The sequence below is a fragment of the Sapajus apella genome, unplaced genomic scaffold (assembly GCF_009761245.1).
Source record: "Sapajus apella isolate SASKATOON/1434 unplaced genomic scaffold, GSC_monkey_1.0 scaffold3, whole genome shotgun sequence".
Classification (NCBI taxonomy): Eukaryota; Metazoa; Chordata; class Mammalia; order Primates; family Cebidae; genus Sapajus; species Sapajus apella.
In genome coordinates this window covers 56186599-56201547 of record NW_022436943.1, presented here as the reverse complement: position 1 = coordinate 56201547, position 14949 = coordinate 56186599, and the positions used below count along the sequence as shown (strand labels likewise).

At 47.6% G+C, this 14949-nt stretch overlaps 2 protein-coding genes across 7 annotated transcripts in view; one reads left to right on the top strand and one right to left on the bottom strand.

Moving 5' to 3' along the window:
- The window catches only part of TG (thyroglobulin), a 272807-nt gene that overhangs the window by 63285 nt on the left and 194573 nt on the right, over window positions 1–14949 (bottom strand). The gene's annotated exons all lie outside the window — the stretch shown is intronic.
- Window positions 1–14949, top strand: part of SLA (Src like adaptor) — a 67933-nt gene that overhangs the window by 27430 nt on the left and 25554 nt on the right. Inside the window, exons 1-2 of one of the 4 annotated variants that reach the window (XM_032254014.1) lie at window positions 2610–2889; window positions 12691–12759. The exons of 2 other annotated variants lie outside the window; for them this stretch is intronic. The gene's annotated coding sequence lies outside the window, so the exon portion shown is untranslated. Of the gene's footprint in view, window positions 1–2609; window positions 2890–12690; window positions 12760–14949 lie in introns of those variants that run through there. One more of the 4 variants, XM_032253991.1, reaches the window with a different exon arrangement.

Below are 14949 nucleotides of genomic sequence, written 5' to 3'. Positions count from 1 at the left end.
CACACACACACACACACACACACACACACACACACACACACACACACCAGAAAATGTTTCGATCCAAAATGTCAAAAGTGCTGAGGTTGAGAATCCCCTTGGGGTTACTGAAAACAGAGGCCTAAGACCTGAGTCACCTGTCTAGCATGGCATCAAGGTTCAGCCCTGCCCTCTCTGGTTGAGTCCAGGGCCAACACCTCCATTCCATCCCCCTGCTCTGGCATAGCCCAGGCTTCAGGACAGCATAGTGCCCAGTATGAGGAGCACTTTCTCAAACCTACCGAGTTTCCTCAGTTACCCCAGGAGGTGAACGGGAGGTCATAAACACCCCAGGCTGGGGCCTGGGGAAGGTTAGCAGCAGCACCCCAGTCACCCAATGACCCACTGGCAAAAGGCAGAGAACAGCCTCCAGCCCCGACCTCCAGGGCTCCGCATCTGCCTTTTTCCTTCTTCAGCAGCTCCTCCTGTGCCCTTGATCAGGAAACCCACTCTATGGGCCTCTCTCTTGCCTGCCTCTGCCTTTGACTTGAGCATCTTTAGAGCTGATTGTGTCTTCCTCCAAAACTTCTACAGCTTGTGTTAAACCAGCGGCCCCTTTGCACACACCTCTTGTGCCCTAGCTTGTCCCAGGACTGGCTTCATTTCTTCCTACAGTTCTCAGCCTAATGATACCTCTAGAGAGAGTACATCCCCCCACACAACTGACCACCTGTGCAAAGTAGCACAACCGGGGCCCTCCGTCCCATCAACCCGTTAAGTTTCCTCGATGGGTCATCATAATTGATAGTCACATATTCAGTCTTTCCCATACGACCACTCCTCCTGTGGGAAGTAGTATTATCTGCTGTGTAGTATATAGGCAAATAACTGCCATCCCATAATGTTCTTTCTAGTTCTTTTCCCTTGACCCACACATTGCACCAAGTCACCATGTCTCGGTAGTCTCCTTCAAGTTAAGTTAAGCACAAGGAAGGGAAGGGTTTTTGCACTGTTGTTTACAGCTAAATCACAGTTCCTGGAACATGCTTTGCTCTATAAAGCTCTACAAAGCTCTACTAAAGAAATGTCAGGGAATAAATTCAGAGCCTCATCTGTACTAGATCCTTGGTAAGTGTCTATTAAAAACTCATACCTCTAACTATAAGTCCAAAGCTTTTTTACTCCTCTGTGTGAATTTGGGGGGAAGTCTCCACTTCTGCATATTTCTGCCTGCCCCCTCTTCCCTGTTAAGCAAACTGCCCACTGAGCCTTTTGCAATATTTCCTTTGTACCTTCCCGGCATGCTCTTTGCGAGCGGGTGTTTCCACAAGTTCTAAGGAACCATATCTCTAGTGCAGAGTGCCTGCCTGCTAAATTTAGAAGCAGCTCTGAGGGTTTTGATTCATCTTTGCAAACTATGCCGAGTGAGGTTTCCAAATGACTGTCCCAGGGTGGCTATGTCAGCCTCGCTGGACTGGGGCTTGGGTCCCCAGCTGTAGACTCAGGCTCTGGCCCTGCTTGGGGACTAGCTGTGTGATTATGGGCAGGTCACTCAAGTCTCTGATGCTCTGTCCACTCTGTGAGGTATGAGGGGCTGTGAGGGGCTCTGAAGGCCATCCCAGCATGGTTACCTGGCATTCCAAGCTCAAGCACGCAATTCCCAGGGAATCCTGGGGTCAGCATTCCAGAAACTTTCACCTCTTTCACCAATAAGCTCTGATGCCCCAAGTGCCTGGGTTTCTCTGCTTGAGACGCACACACTGTAAGTAGGTAGATCTTATATACAACAATTGTACAACCTATAACATATACAACATACGTTTTGTAATATATAACAGAGACACATGTATTTTAACATCAAACCCACCACAAAGAGTAGAATAATCTACACTTATATCCCCTTCACCTAGATTCACCAAGTAGTAACATTTTGTCACGTTTGCTTTCTGTCTCTCTCATTCCCTTTCTGTGTCTTGATATATATAGATATAGGTGTATTAGATTGGTACAACAATGATTATGGGTTTTGCCATGACGTTTATGGCAAAAACCACAATAACATTTGCACCAACACAATGACTGTAGACACTGGGATGCAGCTCTTCTTTTAATGAACTTTTGAAAGGTACAGCCATCATGATACAAGACATTCTCTTAGTCACCATGTGTCCTGGAAGAACTAGACATTCTCCTGCATAACCCATACCCTTATTACCATGTCCAAGAGACTTAGCACTCGAACAGTATTATCTACTGGGCAGTATATATTCAAACAACTCCCATCCCATAATGTTCTTTCTAGTTCTTTTCCCTGGACCCACACATTGCACCAAGTCATTGTGTCTCTTCACACTCCTTTAATCTTGAAGCTCTGCTCTGGGGTCCATGCAGCAGTGACAGAAGGGAACTGCAAAAATTGGGAAACTGAAATCAGAGAAGCCGCAGCAGTCAGCCACAGCCTTCATGGACCCAGCAAGCTCCAGTGATGCACAGGAGCAAATTCACAGCCCCATCTCTTTGCCTTTTAATTAGAGAGAGAAGACAAAGTTTCTGAACTCCCAGAATCTAGAATGAAGCTGGCCATATTCTCAAGTGCTTTGTAAAACAATTACAAATGCCTCTATCTTCCCGGTCCTTGCAGAGAGAAGCCTGCTCAGAGTGGTTACTGAAAACAGGAACCTGCCCTTCTGCAAGCCCTGTGCCTTCCTCGTTCCTAGCAGAGGAAGTATGCGACCAGTTTAGCAACTGCAGTTCTTCTGGGCGGCATGGGCTGCTTCTCCTCACCCGTGAGGGGCCCGACTGTCTGTTTATTCCGGAGGAGCAGCAGTTGACAGACGGAGAGGCAGTGACTCTGCGCCCAGCAATCTCTCTGCAGACAGCTCCCACAGGAGTCATGCTCAGAGTGTGAAGGTAATTTGGGGGGAGGTGGCAGAGACAGAGTGGGGAGAGAACTCAGGACCTGTTCAACACACAGTTGGCAAGGATTTACTTTCTGGAGCCAGAGGGGAGCTCCCTGAGAACAGGTGGGGCAATGTCTTTAGAGAAACCCAGCCCCCAACCTGGTGCCCAGCATACTGCAGTGGCTTAATGGGTGATGGATGCATAATTACATGGGGAGAAAGGCTGGAGGAGCATGGGCAGGACGTTGCCAGAGGAGATATTCTCACCAAAAAGGCCTACACTTAGCAGGCTTCTTACAAAGGACAACTGGGGTTTGCCACCAGAATTTCCAGCTATGGGACCTTGAGCGAGTCATTTAAACCTCTCCAGGCCTCGTTTTCTCAACTGTAAAGTGACAACGATGGTACCTAACACACAAAAGTATGGGGCAAAGTCAAGAAATGGACAACTGCTAAGTGCCCAGGCCAGTTTCAGACACATAGCAGGTGTTCAGTAAATGCTATCGGGCTGCAACCATGATGTTTAAAGGCATATGGAGCCAAGTGGGTTGAGAGATTGCAATAGTGCTGCTTGGAGTGTGATTGTACAGATCTTCTTTGGGAAGATGCCAAAGATAATTAATAACACTCTGAGCTGGTGACATGTGTGTGGGGGAGAGGAGGAATCAAAGGAAAGGCAAACATGTGAAGTATATAAATTCTGAAAACAGCATGTTAGAGTTGGAAGAGATTTAGGAGAACTGCAATTTTCTAAGGAATGTGCCACACTCCACATTCTTTTAGATGCCTACATATGGCAAGAGCCTGGTGTCAAAGAAATGACCTGAGCTTGGGCCTCAGAATATCCTCACTTGGGGCTGTGCACGGGGGTGTCAGTAGGTGATATCTACCATCCTGAGTGACGGGGGAGGAGCAATGCAGAAAAAGTTACTTTTCTGTAATCCTCAGAACAGTCCTATAGGTTCATGATTGTTATTTGCTTTTGACAACTGAGAAAATGAGGCTCAGAGAACTTAGGTGGCTTATCCAACTCACATAGCTGGTGGGAGGTAGAGGCAAGCTAGGGGCTTTAAAGGGTTGGGGGCACCTCAGTGAGAACACACAGATGAAGGGCCGAGGCCTGTGTTTAAAGTGGTGCCCTTCACTTTAGGAACAATGCACCCCACAGTCTTCAACTTGTCATTCTGTGGTTTGCTATGAGATGCTCAGCTGTGAGTCTATTAAACTGGGCTGTGGTCCTTTGAAAACTGGAGAGGTAAGCCCAGGTAAAAATTCTGGCAAATTTGTTGCAACTAATAGTTTCCACTTAGAATAATGCTATTTAAGAGTGCTTAATATGCTCTGAACATATAGAATAGACAAATTGAAATCTAATTAGATTCCTTCGTCTTCAACAGATCTAGAATGTAGATCAGAGCAGCAAGATGGCGGTATAGAAAGACTGTGTTGTAATCAGCTGCACCTGAATGAACATTCTGGGTCGGCCACCAAAGAACTCGGTGACTCTGTGCAAGTCACTTTGCTTCTTTGAGTGTTCGTTTTTTCCTTGTAAAAAGAAGACCAGTTTCTTTATATGTTTGAGAGAAGTTTACATGTAATATGTAGGAAATAGTAAGTACTAAATAGGAGCTATTGATATCATTCCTAAATCAGAAAATTAAAACATATCCAATCCCTTTAATATTTCCTAGGCAGAAAGCTGCTAATAAACAGTGATAAATATGATGGATTAAACTGCTAAAGCAATGAGCAAGGCATTCCTCCATTTTTCTGAATATGTATTTCTGCTTGTTCCTCCATCTGATGTAAGTGAAACAGACATGGATAGGTTTGCATTGCAGCAAACTAAAGTCACTTTCTGGAGAAAATGTTCCTAAGTCACTTTCAGAAGAAAACTTCCCCATTCTGAATTGTGAAATCTGGCAATGAGCCTTCTTAAAGACAGAAATTATTCATTCTAGTACACCCAAATCAGTGCCCTGCATTAATAGATGCTGCTGGGTTTTAAGTTTTTATTTGACATTCATCAAGAATGTATTTCTCCCAGCTCTGAGAGGCTGAAACCTAAAATACCCAAGGATTTCCAGCATATTTCAGACCAAGCCATTCGGTTCTTTTTAGCAAGCCAAGGGTTCTGTTTGTACATTTATCTGTCCATCTATCTATCCATCCATCCATCCCTCTCTTTCTGCAATAAAATATGCATTGAAGTCACATCATGTGATCAACTTCCTCCCTCTCTCAACCTCCCTACGTGTTCTGAAGGAAATAAGTACAGCCTGTTCAAACCACTTCCTCCCATCTGAGAACCACTGAGGGAGGAGCCAATTGGATTACGGTAACTCTATCTAAGATAGCAATTTTAGGGCTCTGGGGGCTCTGAGGATCCCTTTTGTTGTCAAACAGCTTTGCAAAGTCACATTTCCCTCCTTGGCACCAGGCCGATTGGAACCAGGGCTGGAGGACTTGGGGTGTGTGTGCGTGCGTGTGTGTGCTTGTGTGTGTGTGTGTGTGTGTGTGTGTGTTGAAGGGGTTGGTGATTGAAGCTGAGAGACTTAAAGAGCTTCCAAAGAAAGTGAGAATTGTTGCTGGTATGTGCCTAGGGGCAAAATAACTATCTGGATGGTCCAGGCTCCCCTGGAAGCAGACCCCCTGCTGCCTCTACTGTGCCAATTTATATACAATAACTTCAGCCATTCATTCTAACTAACTGAGCTAGCATTATGTGCCAGGCACCTGCTAGGTCATGACTTTTCATTGAGGAATAAAATAGTCATCAACCCTATTCTAAGAAAGTTGCCCTGGGAGCAATAAGCACTCGGAGAAGCAAATACATAAGGATAAATCGTGGTATGTGCTGCGAAGGAAACAGAGCCAGCGGAGAGAACAGAGGGGACTGAGTGCAGTTAGTGCGGTCAGTTTCACTTAGTTCTCCCACTCACCCTGGGAGGCGAACGTGCTCCCTAGACATCAACTCTATCGTAAGAAAGTTGCCCTGGGAGCGATAAGCACTTGGAGAAACAAATACGTAAGCATAAATCGTGGTATGTGGCACAAAGGAAACAGAGCCAGCAGAGAGAACAGAGGGGACCGAGTGCAGTCAGTGCGGTCAGTTTCACTTAGTTCTCCCACTCACCCTGGGAGGTGAACGTGCTCCCCCCACCAGTTTACGGATGTGTCAATCTCCCCCCACTCTTCCCCTCTCTTCGCTGAATGCCTTCCAAGTCACCTGGACAATCGGCTCAGAATATGTATCCACTGAATGCAAGTTCCAAGCACCCCAAGTATCTGGACCCACCTTTCGTGCACCACCCTATCCACAAAACTGTAAGTCCACCTACTGAATAACCGTGACACGCATAACCCTCTAGCACACAAAAAAGTAACATAACCTTGCCAGAAAAAAAAAATGTCTCTGCTTTAGGCAGCCCTTCACCCCTTTCCTCAGGCTTAAGGCACGGTAGCTGGGAGCCAGGCTCTAGCTCCAAACGCCTGGATTCCAGTCCCGCCTCCAACACTGCCAGCTGGGCAAACTCCAACAAGTTATGTGAGTGCTCTGGTCTTGGTTTCCCCAGTTAGACAAAAGTCCTCCCCAGAGAGTTGTGTAGGTCAGGTGGAGAGCACATGTAACATACCCAGGACACGCAATTCCTCAATACGCACTGGTGCCCCCTCTCCTGCTGTATACACAAAGCCTCATCAAGGGCTGGCCCCAATCTGGGATGGACGCAGAGAGCCCTCCAGCTGGCCCCCTCATTACGTACAGAAAGGCGAACTGACACTAAAAGAGGAAAGTGGCTGACCACAGTCTCAGAGAAGCTGATTGGCCCACTGTGCGTTCTAAAGACAGAATGTGCAGAATATGAAAATTAGATAAAATTAGGGGAAACAATTCTGTGAGATAAATTCTCCCTCACAGTATTGGAGTCACCAATCCCCATGATTTTATGACAAAATTGACAACCACTGTCTGGGGAGAAGGAACAGCTTCACCATGGTCAGAAGCGAGGGTGCCTGTAGACACGGGTCAGCGGCACGCCAGCTCCCAAGCCTGTGTGCATTCTCCTCTAGTCACGCCAGCAGTCCCAGCTCTTAGGGGCACCTGCTTTTAGAATTAAAGTTGTATTAAGCTGGGATGACGGTAACTGAAGGAATTAGGGGTGTGAGTGAAAAGGCAAAGTACTTCCAGACTGGCCCAAGCCCTGAACAAGCCTTGTGACCCTAAGCAAGTTACGTAGCCTCTCTGAGACTCAGTTTCCTCATCTATAAAATTGTATGTTCCTGGGGGCATCAAATGACTCTGTATTTTAAACATCACATTTCAGCCCTCCACGTAGTGGATGCCCACTTAGATAACTCTCTTTTGCTTTGAAAACAAATAGAGATCTGTAGGCAGCTGTTCCCAAAACAGAAGCTTATCGGGAGAAAGATTCCATCGAGTCGATTCTCTCCGGTGGTGCCTGGATGCAGCCTGCACTGTCTTACGAGGCGCATTCCACACATCTTTTTCCTACTCTGTCCTCAGAGATGTCACACTGGAAGCCAGACGTCAGCCATGGCGGCAGTATTTATACCACAGAAATTGGCACACACTATCAATTAGAAATTTTTCCCCCTGAAACAATGATTGTTTGACATTTACTAGCACATCAAGAACCCACGGTCTCCTAGGCCCACGTTGTTCCTTTAGTTTCTTTTTCTCTTTCATTCTTTCTTTTTCTTTCATCTTTCTCTCTCTCTCTCATTTTTTTTTTTTCTGAGATGGAGCCTTGTTCTGCCACCCAGACTGGAGTACAGTGGCACAGTCTCAGCTCACTGCAACCACCATCTCCTGGGTGCAAGCATTTCTCCTGCCTCAGCCTCCTGAGTAACTGTGATTTCAGGCACCTGCCACCATACCCAGATAATTTTTGTATTTTTAGTAGAGACGGGATTTTGCCATGTTGGCCAGGCTGGTCTCGAACTCCTGACCTCAAGTGATCTGCCCACCTCGGCCTCCTAAAGTGCCGGGATTACACGCCCGGCCTGTTCCTTCTGTTTCTAACTGTTCTCTTTTATTTCCCTATGGAGCATCTACTGAGTCCCAGCCGAGAGTAGAAAGAAACCTGCTGGCTGCCCTCACGGCACTTACAGTCCAGTAGGGGAGAAGGTCACTCACTGCACACTCATACAAGTGATCATCAAATCATGACCCACCCCAAGGCAATCAGCTTTCCTGAGGAGCTAAGGAGGGATAAGTGAGCTCAAAAGAGGAGCACATTAATAGCAAATTAAAAACACCATGGAGATCTCCTTAGCGAGACCAAGCTCCATTAGATCAAATGCCTGGGAGCTGCAGTGTTGGGGTTCTGGGGTCCATGTGCCTTGATAAGTGATTGACAGTGAGAGGAGGCCCGAGATCAGGAGCTGGTCATTGGCAAACGCTGTGTCAGGTGAAATGCTGATTTCCATCTTACTTAGTAAGTTTATGAGTAACGCTGTGATTCACATGTATGAATAAAAAGCAAAAGTAACTTGCTGGGAAATACAACGCAATAAAGAAATCACGGACTTTATAGTCCCTGCGCCTAGGTGCCTGGGCAACCTTTAGCATGTCCATGAAAGCCTCTCTCTACCTCCCCCTTCTCTGATGAAACCTGCCTTTCCCAGGCATCGCATTTGAAAAGAAAAGAGGAGGCCTGTTTCCTAGTCATTGTTTCCCCGTCCATGTAATGGCTGGGATCAAAACAGTTGTCTTTACCACTCTCTCTTCATTGCCAACGTTTGCTAGGCCAGCCTGCTTTTAGGATCTAGAGCTATCCAGTACCTGGCCTGGGCCCAAATCCCATTTATAGCCTGGTTTTGTCAGTGAATGTGTTCTGGTCCAACAGAGCCACAGACTGACTGGGCGGGGCCCCACCTCACCATTCCTGTGTGTTGGGGGCCTCCGTGTATAGAAAGTCTATCTAGAAAGAAATAAATGGGATGGGGGAGGCTCTTTTTATCTCCATGAAGTATCAAAGCCACGTCAGGAATGTCCTCTGCTGCCCGCCCCCGTATGCGAGACAGCTCTTCACATGACACCCACTCACTGTACTGACACGTCTGGGTCGCTGAGGCCCTTGCGTCAGTGTGGCAGTGAGCCACGGAGACTGGAGGGTGTGCACAGCCCTCAACACCTCCTCTCACCAGTCCTTCCGCGAGAATACCCAGAAAGGCACATATGACTATGTCCACTAAAGACAAAAACAGAAACAACAGGAAGAGTGGTCTAGTGACTTAATAAAGTATCACATTAAAACTTGCCCTAGCGTTGACTGGCCTCAAATCTGGCTTCTTTCCCTGATATCTTAAAATGACCTTAAAATGGACACTAGGACACCTCCATCCTCTTCTGGTTTTAGCATAAAGCCCAGCCTCTCTGTCAGCCTGACAGTGTATGAGATCCCCTTCTGGGCACTCAAGGGCAAAGGGGGCACAGCACACAGGCTCCTGGACACGTGGGTAAGGCCTGAAGCTTGGCTGACAGATAGATGGGCATCTCCTTCTCTGCAGGGGATGGAGTGCTGGACAGGGAGTCATGCATTCATCCACACTTAATGTGTGACCTGTAGCAGGTTGCCTGCCCTCTCTGAGTCTTTTCCTGGTCCTATGAGACTGCTGAGTTGCTGCTTTTCAAGTGGTGATTTAGGATGCCCCAGGATTGAGGTATTCTATCAGCAGTATTAGAGGGATGAGATGCTGAGCCCTCAGCCCCACGCAGTTACTCACTTTCATCTATTCTATGTATTGAGCTTCCAGGGAATTTTTTTTTTTTTTTCAGGTGGAGTCTCACTCTGTTGTCCAGGCTGGAGTGCAGTGGCACCATCTCGGCTCACTGCAACCTCTGCCTCATGGGTTCAAGTGATTCTCCTGCCTCAGCCTCCTGAGTAGCTGGGATTACAGGTGACTGCCACCATGCCCAGCTAATTTTTGTATTTTTAGTAGAGACAGGGTTTTACCACATTAGCCAGGCTGGTCTTGAACTCCTGACCTCAAGTGATCCACCTGCCTCAGCCTACCACTGTGCTGGGATTCCAGGCATGAGCCACTGCGCCTGGCCTAGGGAATCTTTCTTTGAAACACAGTTTGAAATATCTTAGGTGAGAGGATCCCACGTTCTTCCCCAGGGGCTCCTGAGGCTCCTGAGGGCCTCTGGCTTGGAGTCATTCCTAAGAAAAAGGCTGGGGGTTGCGTGTCCTCTCTGAGTTGGCCTCCTGCCCCTGTGGGTCTTGCAGGTGTCCCTGGAGCCCCTGGTATGCCACAGCCCTCTGCTGCCGTGCAGAGAATGGAGGAGCAGGTGGGGTGGGGTGGGAGCAGGTAGGACAGGCCTGTGGCTGCACCTGCCCTAGAGGAGAGCAGGGGATTATGTGGGTCACGGTGCAGGCAGCACTGGCAGCCCCCCGCCTCACCCTCAAGAGGTGCACCTGTGGAGAGAGGTCAGGATGTGGTGGGTGACCCCGGAAATCCTGCCAGGGAGACCACCGAATGCTAAGCCCCTGTGCCAGCTCTTATTTTTCGTGAAGCCAAGGGTCAGGCCACAGGCAGCACTGAGCAGGTCCCTAGTCAATTGTGCCAGTGCTGGGTACAGTCACGGCGGGGAAATGGTTGAGCCAAAAGGGCCATGACCAACTGTGCGGCCCAACCCTTTCCCCATCATATTTGAGGGCTCTGTGGCCCAGACAGAGGAAGGGACTTGCTCAAGCTTGTATAGTGAGCTAGCCACCCCAGCCCCTGCACGGGATCTAGCTTGGGTAAAATTTAGCTGCCATTTACCAAACATAGCTCTGCTTTAGATGTGATCTACCATTTCATCCTCAAAACAACCCGGTAGGGCATATGCTTGTATCCCAAATTAGTGGATTTAAAAATCGAGGTTCAGAGAAGAGAAGTAATTTGCCAAAGGACACACAGCCAGTAGGTCGGGAGCTGGAATCTGCACTCTGGCCTGCCTGCTTTGAAAAACTCTTCTTTAAAGCTCCCTCATTTTTTCCAAGCTTTTGATTATAAAAGCAATTCATGCACTTGGGAGAAAATCTGGGCATTTTAGAAATGTGTAAGTAAAGAAGAAATTTATAAATTCATGTATAAAATCACTACCCAGAGAGAGTCCTTGGAAACACTTTGGAAATTTCTCTTTATTATTTTTCTATATGTATGCATTTGAGCAGTACATTTCCATGAAACTGAAATGCTAAAAGCTCAGCTAGTATTCCTTTTCTCAGCTAGTTTCTTTCATTTGTTTTGTTCCACAGTAGTAATAGCTTTTTGAAATAATGCTGTGAAAGGCTAGAAAACGTCCCTTGTGATTCACTCCTGCTCTTTTGCCCACAGCATGCCTCAATTGGCCTCTCTTGTTTCTTCTGCTCCCAGGAAGCACTCCTGCACCCCTCATCCCCACCATACACCCAGACCTGGGCTTCCAAACACTGGCAAGTGACATCCAAGAGATCCCTTAGGGCCTCCGTGTCCATTGTTTTAAAGGTTCCCCCAAAGCTTATGCTTCCTAAGGTTTGCTTTAATGACTTTTAAAAATCACTTTTCTATTGCCTTCTTGGGTTAGCCGGAGGACAGAAAAACAGGCCAGCACTGGTGGCCATTGAAAGCACAGGTTTTAGAGCCAGGCAGATGAAGCTGGAATCCCATCTTTACCTCCTCTTAGTGGTATAAGCTTGGATAAGTCACTAAATTTACCTCAGCTATAAGGTGGGGTTGTTCTGAGCAACTCAGGACATACTGGCTGGACAGTGCTTAGGTCTGTGCCTGGCAGAGGATGCTCGCTGACCAATCGTGGGATAGGGGTGTTCTGGTCACCACTGTCACTTTGGCATTCACATACATGGTGGACATTGAGGATTCTCCACTTGACCCACTGTGCTCCCATGCCTTAGAAGAAGATCGCATGAATGGGCTTATAGCTGTCACACTTTGCAGCAGAAATTTCTAAGGCCAAAGGGAAGGTAGCATCCCTAAGTTTTCAACTTAATTCTAACTGTCACCAAAGGTTCAGCTCCTGGCTTTCTGACCTGCCTTCCCTTGGTTAGACTTCCTCAATTTCTCTCCCCTTTGATGCATGATAAAGGGGTTTGGGCCACCCTCCTTCCCAGCAGCAAGGCCAGGCAACAGAAGCACAAGATGGACAAGGTGCACAGAGCTGTCCTGGGATGCTGCCCAGGAATGGAAGGTTCTGAGAAGCCTCCCCACCTGGATTTATAAGACAATGCAGAGCACACAGTGAAAGGACCCAGATCTGCGAAACAGAAACCTATTGAGAGAGGGGCTGCTGGCTGGCACATCCCGCATTGTCGATGCCAATGCCCTGCCAGTATGTGACCCTTCCATGCCATATGTCTGCTCAAATGGCAGCCAGCCACCACTGACCTGAGTTCCTTACACTGGAGAGACAGCAGCCTGGTCCTGAGCAAAAGGTGTAGGTCCTGATGTTAGGAGATGCAGGGTTTCCAGCTCTGGAACAGTGAGCAGGTGACGAACCCTGATCTCACACTAACAAAGTAAAAGAGCATCTGCCCTCAGGAATGCTGGTAAGATTAAACACAATAGTATTTGCAAATTGCCTCCCAGAAGGTGGTTGTACACATTAACTGTCTTCCCTTGATTCTGAAGCACAAAAAGATAAGAGTTGGATTCTGTCCAATGGGACTTCATTTTTAAAATGCCAATGGTTCTTTTATTAATAATTTTCAAAAACCATTGAGTTGTGATTGCTAAAATTAAATGAGGTTATAAGGCTTGCTCTTTGGAGATCATCTTTTCTACTCATCTCATTTTTCAGAAGAGGAAACCAAGGTCCAAATTCACACAGAGGAAATAGCATTGGCCCAAAGACCGGAGGGAAAATAAGGTAATAGCAGTTATGATTCTTTGACCCAGAAACCTAAGACTTACACACACCAAGGAAAGAGAGGAAGAAATCAAGGATGTGCCAAGCCAGTGTTAATTAACTCATTTCTCTTTTGCCCTTTTCTATTGTTCTTAGAAGCAATTATGTCTCCAGTACCCTCTCTCCCACCTTCAGCCACTGCATAAAACTGTCACAGATTAAATCAAATTGTTCAGCCATTTCATTAGATAGACTCCAGTTCTCATTCTCTGGGGGCATTTTCGCTCTTCTCAAATAAAAGCCTCTTTCAGATAAGTTAATTCCTTCTTGAAGACTGTAGGAAGCCACTGAGCAGACCACTAAGGGGCTGTTGAGACCTGATGGCTTTTTGGTGGTCATATAGCCCTGACACGGTCCCTTTTCTCACGGAGACTGAACTCCACCTGGCAAGACAGAACAGGCGGAGTGCAAGCAACAGATAGAGAAGTGTGTTAGCATAGAAGAACCCAGGCCACCAGGACTGACTTCAACTTTCTCATCTCGTGACCCTGGGTATGTTTCTTTTCCTAAATGAACCTCGGGTTTCCAATCTGAAAAATGCAAGTTTAAAGGCTTTTATTTTTTTCTGTAGTGGATTCCAGGAATCCCTCCAAATCAGCATGCAAATGCTTGAGAAGAATGATAGAGCTTTTGGGAAGAGAGAGGATGTTGGAATTCTCTTTGATGGATAGCAAAGTCTTGTTCTGACTGGTTTTCTGGAATGATTGTGACATAAAGATCGGACACTGTGGTGGGAGCCTGCTGCTTAGAAGCAGCTCAGAGGAGAGGATGGAGGGGAGGGAAGGCTGGCAGGGCTGGGGGCACACTGACATCTGGAGGGGGGAGCCACAGAATTGGGGTTCTGGGGACCATCACTAAGTGTTGAAAGACACTCGATGCCAAGTGCTGGGCTGAAAGGACAGAAAGGCATTGCTGAGACAGTTTAATGTGTCTGGGGACACAGGAGATGGTGGCAAATGGGTGAGGCCATCACACATGTGGCTTCAGTTAGTTCTGCATGTTGAAAACTTTCCCCAGAAGCCCAGAGGCCTTGGTGATGCTAAGACAGGGAGGCTGAGGAACCAAGGCAGCTGACGGGTTTCAGGAAGCCTGAGGAGCAGGACAGAGGCAGGCAAGTGTGGGACAGCCTGTGCGTGTCACACATGTGCTTCCCGAGGCCTGTACGGGACAGCCTATGCGTGTCACATGCATGCTTCTCAAGGTCTGTGTAGGACAGCATGTGTGTGTCGTATATGTGGTTCCTGAGGCCTGTGTGGGACACCCTGTTTGTGTCACATGTGTGCTTCCTGAGGTCTATGTGGAACAGCCTGTGCATGTCATATGCATGCTTCCTGAGGTCTGTGCTGGACAGCCTGTGTGTGTCACATGTGTGGTTCCCGAGGCCTGTGCAGGACAGCCTGTGCATATCACGTATGCTTCCTGAGGCCTGTGTGGAACAGCCCATGTGGCTGCCAGCTCCTCAGGGCCAGGGAGGCTGCCTGGTGTGCCTCTTCCCTCTTGCCTGACCCGGGGCCTTGGAGGCAGCACATTCCCACTACGTGGGTGGAATTCTGCCTTCCTCAAGGCACTGCCCAGGGCCCAGCACCACACAGATGCCCAGGAAGTATCTGCTGAACTGCAGGGAATGTGGGTTGCAGTGACATCACCTGTTGTGTTTCTGTAAGCACTTTGGGGGAGCACATTTCTTGGGTACCTTCGCCAGGTTCAGGGATGGAGAAAAGGCCAGCGTCTCCTTGCCCTCCTGGACTCAGGGTTTTGCCATTAGAACCAGCCCAGCTGCTGGAAGTTTCCCACCAGAGTCAGAGGTCCTGGGATTTTGTGGAGGGGGGTGGTATTTTTCTAGTTTGTCAGGAGGGTAGAGGCAAGCGTGGAGAAAGAAGGGCCCGAACCTCAAATTTGCAAGAGCATCCTCTTCCAGTCACAAAGATGAGCAGGATCTAAAAAGGATGGGAGTTGCACTTCACTTTAAATATGCTGCCCATTCTAACCCTTCCATGGTGCACTATGAGTTTATAGCTTTTGCAAGCCTTTTCATTGTCTTGAGACTATTACTAGGCATTAGCCTGAGCAGTAAGTGCCAAGCTGTTCATGTAAATGTCTGAGATATATGGACTTTTAAACAACACTCATTTTGGTGTTCCTTGTTTCTTA